The sequence below is a fragment of the Schistocerca cancellata genome, chromosome 11 (genome assembly GCF_023864275.1).
Source record: "Schistocerca cancellata isolate TAMUIC-IGC-003103 chromosome 11, iqSchCanc2.1, whole genome shotgun sequence".
Lineage (NCBI taxonomy): Eukaryota > Metazoa > Arthropoda > Insecta > Orthoptera > Acrididae > Schistocerca > Schistocerca cancellata.
This window is the reverse complement of record NC_064636.1, coordinates 50,601,547-50,617,861: the sequence shown is the minus strand read 5'-3', so window position 1 is coordinate 50,617,861 and position 16,315 is coordinate 50,601,547. Positions and strand designations below refer to the sequence as shown.

The 16,315-nt window shown below is 43.3% G+C and overlaps 1 pseudogene; it reads left to right on the top strand.

Moving 5' to 3' along the window:
• The first annotated feature begins 1,065 nt into the window (after positions 1-1,065).
• On the top strand, positions 1,066-1,183 carry LOC126109029 (5S ribosomal RNA; annotated as a pseudogene).
• The last annotated feature ends 15,132 nt before the right edge of the window (positions 1,184-16,315 follow it).

Sequence of the window (16,315 nt, the reverse complement as noted above, 5' to 3'; positions counted from 1 at the left end):
GAACGATTCTCTTCAGTCGACGTTGCTCCCGTTCTTGCAGGATCTTTTTCCGGACACAGCGATGTCGGAGATTCGATGTTTTACCCGTTTCCTGATATTCAAGGTACACTCGTGAAATGGTCGTACCGGAAAATCTTCACTTCGTACCTACCTCGGAGATCCTGTATCCCATCGCTCGTGCACTGTCTATAATACCATGGACAAACTCACTTAACTGCTGATCAGCTGCGATTGTAGCAGCAGCAACCGATCTAACGCTTGCTGCGTTACTCAGGCGTTGCCGACTGAAGCGCCGTATTTTGCCTGTTTACATATCTCTGTATTTGAATACACATGCCTATACCAGTTCCTTTGGCGCTCCAGTGTACGTATACAGTTCAAATGTGTGTGAGTTCTTAAGGGACCAAACTGCAGACGTCATCGGTCCCTAGATTTACACACTACTTAAACTAACTTAAAGTAACCTATGCTACGAACAACACACACACCCATGCCCGAGGGAGGACTCGAACCTCCGGCGGGAGGGGCCGCGAAGTCCGTGACATGGCGCCTCTAACCGAGCGGCCATTCCGCGCGCCTATAAACTGTTCATCTATAGGTTTTGATGAGCGAGTTTGCAACTATAAAAAAATGTGACACATATGGCTGTATGTTTTGATTGCATTGACTTACAATCTTAAATTATTTATACCGCCACGGGAGCCTAGACCCGAGAACTTGATATAAATTTCTCTTGATGCCTCAACCAGTGTCTGAGAAAATGGGCCTTAACACACAGGCAGAGAGACAAGAAATGACAAAAACTTGCTTTACGTGATAAGAATTAACGACATTCAATTTTTTTTCCTATACGGTGAAAGCGTGGTTCTTGCCAAATTTCGTGATTCTAGGTCAATGGGAAGTAGCCTACAGATTTTGATGAGTGAGTTACCGAGTACCGAAATATGTGACATATATGGCCGTACAATTTAATTGCACTGACCTAGGAGCTGAAATTAGTTACACCGCTAATGGACTGTAGACCTAAGTATTTGAGATAAATTTCAACTTGGTACCTCTACCTGTGGCAACGGCCTTGCCGCAGTGGCTGCACCGGTTCCTGTGAGATCACCGAAGTTAAGCGCTGTCGGGCGTGGTCGGCACTTGGATGGGTGACCATCCAGGCCGCCATGCGCTGTTGCCACTTTTCGGGGTGCACCCAGCCTCGTGATGCCAATTGAGGAGCTGCTCGATCGAATAGTAGCGGCTTCAGTCAAGAATACCACCATAAGGACCGGGAGAGCGGTGTGCTGACCCAACGCCCCTCCTATCCGCATCCGCAACTGAGGATGACACGGCGGTCGGATGGTCCCGGTAGGCCACTGGTGGTCTGAAGACGGAGTACCTCTACCTGTTCCTGAGAAATGGGCATCTAAACAGACAGGCGGACAGACGGAGACAACACGATGAACCTGTTAAGGTTTCGTTTTTACCAGTTGATATACGCAGGACTAAAAAATGATAATGAACGATCGCCGAATCACAGTCAGGGAAGACACTAATGACGATGGCCCGTGATCTGGTTCATGGCATGAAATTTTTTCGGATACTTCGGTTATGAATCGAGTGGCAACCAATATTGTTCGAAATAATGTTGAACTTCGCAGAAAAACAGCGGCGAATGCAGATTGACCAGGAGTCGCTTCATGAAGTCAACAACAATACAGAACGTTTCATAACAGGTGAGGAAATACCGTTTTATGGATGTGGCGCCGAAACTGAGCCTCCAATTGTCCTAGTGAGAGTGTTCCGGATCGCCAAAAACATCGAAGGAAGGGAGATCAGTATCATGTTCCGTCGACCAGGAGGTCGGTAGAGACGGAGGTTAAGCTCGGGCTGTTTTAAGGCTGTGGAATTAACTCACCCGCGTCGTTTCAAGGAAGTATCCCAGTACTTACCTGGGGCGATTTAGGGCAATCAAGGGAAACCTAAAGGTGGATGGCCGGAAGCGGATTTGAACCGTCGTCCTCTCGAAAAAAAAAAGTCGGAAACCTCAGGTCAAATGTGAAGGTAGTGCTCAGTGTGCACTTCAATTTTAAAGGCACAGTGCACTATGAATTATTGCCGCAACGTCAAAAAATCAGTAGGTAGTACTACGAAGGCGAGCTGAAAAATAATGCCTTCGAATTTTTTATTCTGTTCTCGATATTGGTTCAGTTATTACACTACTGGCCATTAAAATTGCTACACCACGAACTTGACGTGCTACAGACGCGAAATTTAACCGACAGGAAGACGATGCTGTGATATGCAAATGATTAGCTTTTCAGAGCATTCACACAAGGTTGGCGCCGGTGGCAACCGATTTCTCATACACAAACAGCAGTTGACCGGCGTTGCCTGGTGAAACGTTATTGTGATGGCTCGTATAAGGAGGAGAAATCCGTACCATCACGTTTACGACTTCGATAAAGGTCGGATTGTAGCCTATCGCGATTGCGGTTTATCGTATCGCGACATTGCTGCTCGCGTTGGTCGACATCCAATGACTGTTACAAGAATATGGAATCGGTGGGTTCAGGAGGGTAATATGGAACGCCGTGCTGGATCCCAACGGCCTCGTATCACTAGCAGTCGAGTTGACAGGCATCTTATCCGCACGGCTGTAACGGATCGTGCAGCCACGTCTCGATTCCTGAGTCAACAGATGGGGACGTTTGCAAGACAACAACCATCTGCACGAACAGTTCGACGACGTTTGCTGCAGCACGGACTATCAGCTCGGAGACCGTGGCTGCGGTTACCCTTGACGCTGCATCACAGACAGGAGCGCCTGCGATGGTGTACTCAAAGACGAACCTGTGTGCACGAATGGCAAAACATCATTTTTTTCGGATGAATCCAGGTTCTGTTTACAGCATCACGATGGTCGCATCCGTGTTTTGGCGACATCGCGGTGAACGCACATTGGAAGCATGTATTCGTCATCGCCATACTGGCGTATCACCCGGCGTGATGGTATGGGGTGCCATTGCTTACACGTCTCGGTCACCTCTTGTTCGCATTGAGGACACTTTGAACAGTGGAAAATTACATTTCAGATGTGTTACGACCCGTGGCTCTTCCCTTCATTCGATCCCTGCGACACCCTACATTTCAGCAGGATAGTGCACGACCGCATGTTGCAGGTCCTGTACGGGCCTTTCTGGATACAGAAAATGTTCGACTGCTGTCCTGGCCAGCACATTCTCCAGATCTCTCACCAATTGAAAACGTCTAGTCAATGGTGGCCGAGCAACTGGCTCGTCACAATACGCCAGTCACTACTCTCGATGAACTGTGGTATCGTGTTGAAGCTGCATGGGTAGCTGTACCAGTACATGCCACCCAAGCTATTGTTTGACTCAATGCCCAGGCGTATCAAGGCCGTTATTACGGCCAGAGGTGGTTGTTCTGGGTACTGATTTCTCAGGATCTATGCACCCAAATTGCGTGAAAATGTAATCACATGTCAGTTCTAGTATAATATATTTGTCCAATGAATACCGGTTTATCATCTGCATTTCTTCTTGGTGTAGCAATTTTAATGGCCAGTAGTGTACCTGTCATGCATATTACTCGGCTATCTTTCCAGCTTCGCTGATGCAAGTGTGTACCCTCTGCCGCTAGAGGGGTCCTGATAGTAGTGTGTAACATGGCGGTGTGTAACGTAACAACATCTGTGCGGGAGAAACAGCGTGCTGCAATCGAGTCCAACTCGAAGAGGTTGTTCACATATGGAGCATGGTCTCCTCCAGCGTGACAATGCCAGACCAGACACGAACGCTGGAACATCCGAAACAATCAGACGCCTTGGGTTCGCTGTCGTAGACCATCGTCTATACAGTTCCGACTTGACTTCATTCGACTCCTGTTTCCAAAATTTAATACAGCACCTTCGAGTACTTCACTTTGGTAGTGAAGGAGCGGTGCAACCAGAGGTAAGGTTGTGGCTCCGTCAACAATTTTACAGAATGGGCTTATGACGAGTAACAGGGAGCAGTTCAGATTTCTAGGAGATCAGATAGATAGTGAACTGTCTTGGGAACTCCATGTTCAAAGACTTCAAAGACTTAAAGCTGACATGTTTACTACTAGAACAGTATCTGAAGTTAGTGGTAGTCCCACACGAAAAGTAGTCTACTTTGCTTATTTCCATTCGCTTACGACATATGGTAGTATGCGGGGTGTATGAAAAAGAATCATCCGATTTAAAAAATCAAACCTATTATGGTATTTGATACATGTGCATGAAAAACGTACTGTTGGAAAGATCAAACTCTCAAGCTTTACGTGGTTCATCTACATCTACATTCATACTCCGGAAGCCACCCAACGGTGTGTGGCGGAGGGCACTTTACGTGCCACTGTCATTACCTCCCTTTCCTGTTCCAGTCGCGTATGGTTCGCGGGAAGAACGACTGTCTGAAAGCCTCTGTGCGCGCTCTAATCTCTCTAATTTTACATTCGTGACCTCCTCGGGAGGTATAAGTAGGGGGAAGCAACATATTCGATAGCTCATCCAGAAACGCGCCCTCTCGAAACCTGGCGAACAAGCTACACCGCGATGCAGAGCGCCTCCCTTGCAGAGTCTGCCACTGGAGTTTGCTAAACATCTCCGTAACGCTATCACACTTACCAAATAACACTGTGACGAAACGCGCCGCTCTTCTTTGGATCTTCTCTATCTCCTCCGTCAACCCGATCTGGTACGGATCCCACACTGATGCGCAATTTTCAAATATAGGTCGAACGAGTGTTTTGTAAGCCACCTCCTTTGTTGATGGACTACATTTTCTAAGGACTCTCCCAATGAATCTCAACCTGGTACCCGCCTTACCAACAATTTATTTTATATGATCATTCCACTTCAAATCGTTCCGCATGCATACTCCCAGATATTTTACAGAAGTAACTGCTACCAGTGGTTGTTCCGCTATCATATAATCATACAATAAAGGATCCTTCTTTCTATGTATTCGCAATACATTACATTTGTCTGTGTTAAGGGTCAGTTGCCACTCCCTGCACCAAGTGCCTATGCGCTGCAGATCTTCCTGCATTTCGCTACAATTTTCTAATGCTGCAACTTCTCTGTATACTACAGCATCATCCGCGAAAAGCTGCACGGAACTTCCGACACTATCTACTAGGTCATTTATATATATTGTGAAAAGCAATGGTCCCATAACACTCCCTTGTGGCACGCCAGAGGGAACTTTAACGTCTGTAGACGTCTCTCCATTGATAACAACATGCTGTGTTCTGTTTGCTAAAAACTCTTCAATCCAGTCACACAGCTGGTCTGATATTCCGTAGGCTCTTACTTTGTTTATCAGGCGACAGTGCGGAACTGTATCGAACGCCTTCCGGAAGTCAAGGAAAATAGCATCTACCTGGGAGCCTGTATCTCGCTGGGAGCCTGTTCCTGCTACATAGCAGCAGATTGCGCCCCCTTCAGTTCTAGCAGGACAGCAGAAAGCGTTTTGTGTTCTACGTTTTGCTCAGTGCGGGTCAATAATAACTGTTCAGCGTGACTTTCGCACCACGTACGGTGTGAATTCCCCTACATCACAGAGCATTGCACGGTGGCATGAACAATTCCGAGAAACAGGTTGTCTGTGTGAAGGCAAATGGCCGGGCCGTCCCCGAGTGTGTGACACAGACGTCGAACGCATCCGCCACAGTTCCACAAGGAGTCCACAGAAATCCGTTCGCCTTGCAGCTCGACAGCTGAACATTGCCCCGATGTCCGTTTGGCGTGTGTTGCGCCGACGTTTACACATGAAACCATACAAAATTCAGCTACTGCGAGCTCTTCGTCAAGGTGACAAACAACAACGTATGGAGTTGTGTAACTTCGTTCCTGGCAAGATGGAAGGTGACTGTTTTCTTCCACTCTTGGCGTTTCGCGACGAGGAACATTTCATTTAAATGGAAAGGTGAACCGTCGTATTGTCAGAATATGGGGTACGGGAGCAACAACATAAAGTTGTACAACATGAGAGGGACTCTCCAAAATTTGATGTTTTTGTGCAGTTTCATGGGAAAAGGTGTACGGTCCATTTTTCTTTGCTGTTACAGGAAGCACACATCTCAATATGCATCAGAACTTTGCTTTCCCAGAGATGTAGACTGATTCGAACGGCCGCGTCTTGTCACGGTCCGTGCGGCTGCGCCCGTCACAGGTTCGAGTCCCCCCTCGAGCATGGGAGTGTGTGTGTTGTCCATATCGTAAGTTAATTTAAGTTAGATTAAGTACAGACGAATGGAAAAACTAGTAGAAGCCAACCTCGGGGAAGATCAGTCTGGATTCCGTAGAAATACTGGAACACGTGAGGCAGTACTGACATTACGACTTATCTTAGAAGAAAGATTAAGGAAAGGCAAACCTACGTTTCTAGCATTTGTAGACTTAGAGAAAGCTTTTGACAACGTTGACTGGAACACTCTCTTTCAAATTCTGAAGGTGGCAGGGGTACAATACAGGGAGCGAAAGGCTATTTACTATTTTTACAGGTACCAGATGGCAGTTATAAGAGTCGAGGGGCATGAAAGGAAGCAGTGGTTGGGAAGGGAGTAAGACAGGGTTGTAGCCTCTCCCCGATGTTATTCAATCTGTATATTGAGCAAGCAGTAAAGAAAACAAAAGAAAAATTCGGAGTAGGTATTAAAATCCATGGAGAAGAAATAAAAACTTTGAGGTTCACCGATGACATTGTAATTCTGTCAGAGACAGCAAAGGACTTGGAAGAGCAGCTGAACGGAATGGATAGTGTCTTGAAGGGAGGATATAAGATGAACATCAACAAAAGCAAAACGAGGATAATGGAATGTAGTCGAATTAAGTCGGGTGATGTTGAGGGTATTAGATTAGGAAATGAGACACTTAAAGTAGTAAAGGAGTTTTGCTATTTGGGGAGCAAAATAACTGATGATGGTCGAAGTAGAGAGGATATAAAATGTAGACTGGCAATGGCAACGACAGCGTTTCTGAAGAAGAGAAAGTTGTTAACATCGAGTATAGATTTAAGTGTCAGGAAGTCATTTCTGAAAATATTTGTATGGAGTGAAGCCATGTATGGAAGTGAAACATGGACGGTAAATAATTTGGACAAGAAGAGAATAGAAGCTTTCGAAATGTGGTGCTCCAGAAGAATGCTGAAGATTAGATCGGTAGATCACATAACGAATGAGGAAGTATTGAATAGAATTGGGGAGAAGAGAAGTTTGTGGCACAACTTGACCAGAAGAAGGGATCGGTTGGTAGGACATGTTCTGAGGCATCAAGGGATCACCATTTTAGTATTGGAGGGCAGCGTGGAGGGTAAAAATCGTAGGGGGAGACCAAGAGATGAATACACTAAGCAGATTCAGAAGGACGTAGGTTGCAGTAGGTACTGGGAGATGAAGAAGCTTGCACAGGATACAGTAGCATGGAGAGCTGCATCAAACCAGTCTCAGGACTGAAGACCACAACAACAACAACAACAAGTAGTGTGTAGGTTTAGGGACCGATGGTAGAATGGAGGCTTTCACGACCGGTTGACATGGCTGTTGATATACTTTCCGGGATGTGAGGTCGTGGTCCAAGAACTTTTCTGCTCCTTACGTTTCGTCCAGGACTGCGCTGGACTTCCTCAGAGGCGCTGCTCCGCTGAGTCTTGCCGACTGACTGGTCGGGTGTCTGAGAGCGACTTATATATTGTGAGGAAGGGGGGCGTGGTTCAGGTGACATGTGATGAGCAGTGATAATCCATAGCAAAGATAAGGTTGACTATCGATTACCACCTTGTCAAAGATAAAAATTGTTAGCAATTTTGTAGAGCCACTGTCCATATATCGCTAAGTTTCATAGCCTTCTCTTTCCTATTAAAATTATCGTGATGTTTATAAATTTCGATAGCTTCTCTATAAAGCCGTGGATAGTAATTTAACGTTGTAGATAAAACTTCGGTATCCGAAAACTTCACTTGGTGGTTGCCTGGTTGAAGAGCATGTTCCGCTACAGCTGACTTTTCTATTTTTCCAAGTCGACAAACACTTTTATGCTCTTTCAGTCGCGTGTTTACGCTTCTTTTGGTAGTACCAATGTAAACTTTACCACAGGTACATGGAATTTTATACACACCGCATGTCGACAGGGGAGGGCGTTTATCCTTCACAGATCGTAGTACTTGACTTATTTTCTTTGTTGGTTTAAAGATCGGTTTTATGTCATGTTTTCGTAAAATCTTACCGATCCGATCTGTTACTTTTTTAATAAAAGGGAGAACTATTGTATTTTTCTGTCGTTGTGGTTCATTCTTATCTTTTGGGTTTCTGTTCCTTGGACGCAAAATTCTATTTATCTCTTTCCTTGAGTGGCCATTTTTTTTTTCAAAAGCCTGCTTCAGATGTTTCACTTCAGCATCCAAATGTTCAGGTGTACATATCCGTTCCGCTCGATCGACAAGACTTTTTATGACACCTCTTTTTTGTTGAGGATGATGATTAGAATTTTTATGTAAATATCTGTCCGTATGTGTTGCCTTCCGAAAAACTTTATATTCCAAGCTTCTATCGGGCCGTCTCATAACTAAGCCATCCAAGAAAGATATTCTGTTTTCCTTTTTCTATTTCCATGGTAAACTGTATTTTTGGGTGAATTTTATTTAGATAATCAAAGAAATCGTCCAAGGTCTTTCCGCCATGGGACCGATGACCTAAGTAATTTGGTCCCATAAGACCTTCTCACAAATATGCAATTTACCATTTACCAACTTCATTTACCAACTTGATACGGTACCGCCACACTGGCATCTGGAAGTGCTGGAATTTTTATATCAAAGGATTACTGAACGATGGATCGGTCGCACTGGCATAAATGATTCACCCTTACATTCTGGCCTCCAAGGTAACCGGACCTGACCCTGTGTGATTATTTCCTGTTTGTGTGCCTCTGTTACCAAGCAGCTGTGGAAGCTGTAACTCAAGACACGCTCGCTGCAGTGTGTGAACAATATGAATATCGCATTGACATTGCCGTTTATCTCATGGGGGCATATTGAACATCTATGAAAAGGAATGAAAAAAAATTTTGATTTTCCCGTTCAGAAATATAGACGTGCCAAATCGAATGATTCTTTTTATATGCCCTTTTTTTTGGGTAGCCCATCTCGGTCTAAAATGGCATTTTTGACTCAGAAACGGGTAGTTCGAGCACTAAGTGTTTTTTCGCCTGTCTCTTGTCGATCACTATTACTCTCGGCCCCTCAATGTCGATATATTGTTCGTTCCTTGTTAACAGTATCAGCTTATTCCCAAGAATCAGCCGCTTCCACTCAGCAGAAATCCAGTCTGCATTTCGATCGCACTTCCTCCACTGTTGTGCAGAAAGGCGCGCAGTATTCTGCTGCATCTATCTTCAATAGGCTACCACAAGAATTCAAAAAACTTAGCAGTAATTCACGCTTTTCAAACCTAAACTGAATAGTTACCTCATTGGTCATCATCATTCATCAAGGAATTCCTTTAAAAATTACACGATTCCTGTGTTACATTGTTGACTGCGTTTGTATAAATTTACAGTTTGTCGTATATTTGGAATTCATAAACATTTTGTTTTATCTACTACTACTTTTCTGTTGTAATTTCATGTAGTGACACGTTCCATCATAGAGATTTACTCCTCAGTTTGGCCCTACGGTATTATACTGCAAATAAATAAATATAGAAGTCAAACATTCTACAGTGACGGTATCAACAAACTGGTCTGACCATGTTGAGAAGTTTGTTTTATTTAAACAGCTTTAAGAGTTTTCGCACAAAAAGTTCAAAGCCGCGGTTTTTCAGCTGCCCTCATATCTACAAATTGATCGCCGTTCGCGCGAATAAATGAAAAAAAGCGACGGGATTTGTAGCAAAACGATTCACCGCTTTTCCATCACAATAATCCACCTGCTCTCTCTGAGGCGCTCTTTCACGAATTTTCGGCCAAAAACAATACTTGTGGTGATGCCGCAGCTTCCATATTCGACAGACGTGGTCCCATCTGACTTTTTTTCTGTCCCCAAAAGTAAAGCCCTTCAAGGACGTCGTTTTACAAGCATGGATAAAATTTCAAGCGTATCGCTGTGAGAGCCAAAAGCTGTCCCAAAGATCCAGTTCTGGAGGTATTAAGAAGCCCTGGAATAAGTGTATAATGTTTGATAGTGACGATTTTGAAGTGGTAACAATGATATGAAAATGGCGTTATTGGCGGGGAAATCGCATCTGGCGTCGTTCCGGCGCGTGGTGCAGGAACTTCTGTCTGGCACCACTTCGGCGGCTTGTCGCGTCTTTTCTGATGAAGATGAGACGACGTGATTAGAACAACACAAAAACACCGCCGAGCCAAAAAAATCTCCCACGCGGCCTGGAATCGAACCCATGACGCCTCAATCTAGAGGCAAGCAGTAGGCTAAACACTAGACCACGAGCTTCCGATCGGAACAACAAGACACGTAAATGAATAAATAAAATTATTTCCGAAAACAAAAAATTCCTGTAATTTTTTGAATACACCTCATATACGTGTCCGACGTCAAGCAGAAGATACAGTAGGCGCACCACGCAAAAAGATCTCCAGAATTACAAGACGATGTAAATATCCGAAAAGACCTCCCTTGTGCAGTTTAGCATCAACGTTCAAGTAGGATGCACTTAAACTGTCACATTCACATTTTCGTGCGTGTTTAATGAATTACTGGTAGGTTTGTGCTCTTCCTTTTAATACAGCGACAGTTGTTTAATGAATATTATACACTGTGATACGGTTGTTTACAAGAAATAAAATTGTTAGTTATTAAAAGAATGCAAAGGCATTTAAATCTTGTAACGGTGAAATCGCTGGTTTGATACACGGTGACAGCAATCTATTTTACTTTTACTTCAATATGTTTATTACGAAATTTAAACGTTAAATAAAAAATACTCAGTCATAACTTTCAATAAAAGTAACATGTTTTGTATTTAGTTAACAAATTCATAAACTTTAAAAATGCCCCTTCTGCACAATATATACATATATATTATGTGAAACATGCACACACACACACACACATATCTATATATATATATATATATATATATATATATATATATATATATATATATATATACACTGTGTACATGTTTCACATTTTTATAACATATCCTTGTTATATTACTATGAATATTTACGCATTTTATTTTCTGTTTTTATGTCTCATATTGTTGTACAAAATCTTTATCTGATTGTGAATTTTCATCCATATAATGATTTTCTATTAAAAATTACGCTTCAATATCGGTTAATTATCATTTCAGTTTGAAAATAGACATAGGATTCAAAAAAGTAAAGAAAAAAATACCATCTCGTACTGTAGTTATCTTCTTCTGAATGTTTATGCATTCAATTTCCTATTTTTATGTCTCGCATTTTTGTATCAAATCTTTATTATCTTATTGTGTATTTTCATCCATATAGTGATTAAAAATAATGTTACTTTTATTAAAAATTATGCTTCAATATTCGTTAATTAACATTTGTTTGAAAATACACACATAATTCAAAAAACTAAGGAAAATTTGTACCATATGGTAGTTATTTTATTGTGAATGTTTATGCATTCTGTTTCCTATTTTTATGTCTCGCATTTTTGTATCAAATATTTACTATCTTATTGTGATTTTTTATCCATATAGCGTTTAAAATAATGATGCTATTTTTGTTAGAAATTATTCTTCAATATTTGTTAACTAACAATTCAATTTGTAAATAAACCTAGAATTCAAAAAAGTAAAAGAAAAGTCATTAAATAGAATCACAATAGCAATACCCAAACACTTCATAAACACACTGCAACATTCGATATTTTATTCCTAAAACGATGTATTAAAAGCAAACGAACATGCAGTGTTTATGATAATGGTATGTTTGACCTGTTTTATTTTATGTATATGGAAGCCATTTGCCCAAATTTATGTTAAGTGGATTGTATACCTAATAGAATTGAGATGTGAAATAAGACACACATTGTTTTCATCATTTTCGTAAACAGTTGAAACAATGCTTTGGCTCTGCTGCATTCTCGTACGTAGTCCCAACGCTAGAAGTATATTGCAGTTAGCAGCGCCAGGTGGTTATACTACAAGGTAGAAAATATTTTACAGTCAGCAGCGCTTCTTTTGAGAAGTGTGTCGTGCTACTTTATCATGAGCTACAAACAAACAAACAAACAGCCTTCCACAAGGGACCTGCGTGAGGTAGGTGAGTGCACGGGGAATGCACATGATGCCAATGCCGCTAGAGACCCCATTAGCATTCGCCAATACGGCAATGAGAATTTCATGTCTGAAGAAGGAATCGGGAAGAGGTTCGACGTCACGCGAATTGTGCCTCAACAGCTCGCGAGGAAGCTTTCAGATATCTGCAAATTGGGAAACGCAAGACGGAATAGCTACGCCAGGCAGTCAAGGTCATCAGTCACGCTTGCGTCGCGTCGCCTGCGGGTGTGCTGTTGAATGGGGGCCCCGTGACTTTGGCTGCAGCTGTCATCAGAGCGAGGCGAGAGGTGTAGTAGCAGAGGAGAGAGAAAAGTGATGTTCGCTGGCGTGCTAGGGGGAAGGGGTTAAAACTGCAGCCGGTACAAGGGTGGCTTTCTAAGCTTCTCACGAATGACCGCTAGGTGGCAGTACTGAGACATGACGTATTAGTCACAATGCCCACATAGTACTAGGGACAGAAAGTTGGCTGAAACCAGATGTAAACAGTAATGAAATTCTAAACTCAGATTGGAATGTATACCGCAGAGACAGGCTGGACAGTGAAGGGGGAGGTGTGTTTATAGCGATAAGACGTGTAATAGTATCGAAGGAAATTGACGGAGATCCGAATTGCGAAATAATTTGGGTGAAGGTCGCGGTTATAGCAGGCCCAGACATGGTAACTGGATGTCTCTATAGGCCCCCTGGCTCAGCAGCTGTTGTGGCTGAGCACCTGAAGGATAATTTGGTTCAAATGGCTCTGAGCACTATGGGACTCAACATCTTAGGTCATAAGTCCTCTAGAACTTAGAACTACTTAAACCTAACTAACCTAAGGACATCACACACACCCATGCCCGAGGCAGGATTCGAACCTGCGACCGTAGCAGTCTACATCTACATCTACATCTACATTTATACTCCGCAAGCCACCCAACGGTGTGTGGCGGAGGGCACTTTACGTGCCACTGTCATTACCTCCCTTTCCTGTTCCAGTCGCGTATGGTTTGCGGGAAGAACGACTGTCTGAAAGCCTCCGTGCGCGCTCTAATCTCTCTAATTTTACACCCGTGATCTCCTCGGGAGGTATAAGTAGGGGGAAACAATATATTCGATACCTCATCCAGAAACGCACCCTCTCGAAACCTGGCGAGCAAGCTACACCGCGATGCAGAGCGCCTCTCTTGCAGAGTCTGCCACTTGAGTTTGTTAAACATCTCCGTAACGCTATCACTGTTACCAAATAACCCTGTGACGAAACGCGCCGCTCTTCTTTGGATCTTCTCTATCTCCTCCGTCAACCCGAACTGGTACGGATCCCACACTGATGAGCAATACTCAAGTATAGGTCGAACGAGTGTTTTGTAAGCCACCTCCTTTGTTGATGGACTACATTTTCTAAGGACTCTCCCAATGAATCTCAACCTGGTACCCGCCTTACCAACAATTAATTTTATATGATCATTCCACTTCAAATCGTTCCGCACGCATACTCCCAGATATTTTACAGAAGTAACTGCTACCAGTGTTTGTTCCGCTATCATATAATCATACAATAAAGGATCCTTCTTTCTATGTATCCGCAATACATTACATTTGTCTATGTTAAGGGTCAGTTGCCACTCCCTGCACCAAGTGCCTATCCGCTGCAGATCTTCCTGCATTTCGCTACAATTTTCTAATGCTGCAACTTCTCTGTATACTACAGCATCATCCGCGAAAAGCCGCATGGATCTTCCGACACTATCTACTAGGTCATTTATATATATTGTGAAAAGCAATGGTCCCATAACACTCCCCTGTGGCACGCCAGAGGTTACTTTAATGTCTGTAGACGTCTCTCCGTTGATAACAACATGCTGTGTTCTGTTTGCTAAAAACTCTTCAATCCAGCCACACAGCTGGTCTGATATTCCGTAGGCTCTTACTTTGTTTATCAGGCGACAGTGCGGAACTGTATCGAAAGCCTTCCGGAAGTCAAGAAAAATAGCATCTACCTGGGAGCCTGTATCTAATATTTTCTGAATCTCATGAACAAATAAAGCGAGTTGGGTCTCACACGATCGCTGTTTCCGGAATCCATGTTGATTCCTACATAGTAGATTCTGAGACATGATACTCGAGCAAAACACATGTTCTAAAATTCTACAACAGATCGACGTCAGAGATATAGGTCTACAGTTTTGCGGACTGCAGCGCCAGAACCGCTAGACCACCGCGGCCGGCAAGGATAATTTGGAAAATATTTCGAGTAGATTTCCCCACCATGTTATAGTTCTGCGTGGAGATTTTAATTTGCCGCATATAGACTGGGAGACTCAAACGTTCATAACGGGTGACAGGGACAAAGAATTCAGTGAAAGTTTTTTAAGTGCTTTATCTGAAAACTACCTTGAGCAGTTAAACAGAGAACCGACTCGTGGCGATAACATATTAGACCTTCTGATGACAAACAGACCCGAACTACTTGAAACAGTTAACGCAGAACAGGGAATCGGCGATCATAAAGCGGTTACTGCATCGATGATTTCAGCCGTAAATAGAAATATTAAAAGAGGTAGGAAGATTTTTCTGTTTAGCAAAAGTGACAAAAAGCAGATTTTAGAGTACTTGACGGCTCAACACAAAAATCTCAAGTACAGATAGTGCTGAGGATCAATACAAAGTACAAAACCATCGTACATTATGCGTTAGATGAGTATGTGCCAAGCAAGATCGTAAGAGATGTAAAAGAGCCACCGTGGTACAACAACTGAGTTAGAAAACTGCTGCGGAAGCAAAGGGAACTTCACAGCAAACATATAGCCAAAGCCTTGCAGACAAACAAAAATTACGCGAAGCGAAGCGAAATGTAGTGTGAGGACGGCTATGCGAGAGGCGTTCAATGAATTCGAAAATAAAGTTCTATGTACTGACTTGGCAGAAAATCATAAGAAATTTTGGTCTTATGTCAAAGCGGTGGGTGGATCAAAACAAAATGTCCAGACACTCTGTGACCAAAATGGTACTGAAACAGAGGATGACAGACTAAAGGCCGAAATACTAAATGCCTTTTTCCAAAGCTGTTTCACAGAGGAAGACTGCACTGTAGTTCCTTCTCTAGATTGTCGCACAGATGACAAAATGGTAGATATCGAAATAGACGACAGAGGGACAGAGAAACAATTAAAATCGCTCAAAAGTGGAAAGGCCGCTGGACCTGATGGGATACCAGTTCGATTTTACACAGAGTACGCGAAGGAACTTGCCCCCCTTCTTCCAGCGGTGTACCGTAGGTCTCTAGAAGAGCGTAGCATTCCAAAGGATTGGAAAAGGGCACAGGTCATCCCCGTTTTCAAGAAGGGACAGATGTGCAGAACTATAGACCTATATCTCTAACGTCTATTAGTTGTAGAATTTTGGAACACGTATTATGTTCGAGTATAATGACTTTTTTGGAGACTAGAAATCTACTCTGTAGGAATCAGCATGGGTTTCGAAAAAGACGATCGTGTGAAACCCAGGTCGCGCTATTCGTCCACGAGACTCAGAGGACCACAGACACGGGTTCCCAGGTAGATGCCGTGTTTCTTGACTTCCGCAAGGCGTTCGATACAGTTCCCCACAGTCGTTTAATGAACAAAGTAAGAGCATATGGACTGTCAGACCAATTGTGTGATTGGATTGAAGAGTTCCTAGATAACAGAACGCAGCATGTCATTCTCAATGGAGACAAGTCTTCCGAAATAGGAGTGATTTCCGGTGAGCCGGCCGCGGTGATCTCGCGGTTCTAGGCGCGCAGTCCGGAACCGCGCGACTGCTACGGTCGCAGGTTCGAATCCTGCCTCGGGCATGGATGTGTGTGATGTCCTTAGGTTAGTTAGGTTTAAGTAGTTCTAAGTTCTAGGGGACTGATGACCACAGCTGTTAAGTCCCATAGTGCTCAGAGCCATTTTTTGATTTCAGGTGTGCCGCAGGGGAGTGTCGTAGGACCGTTGCTATTCACATTATACACAAATGACCTTGTGGATGACATCGGAAGTTGACTGAG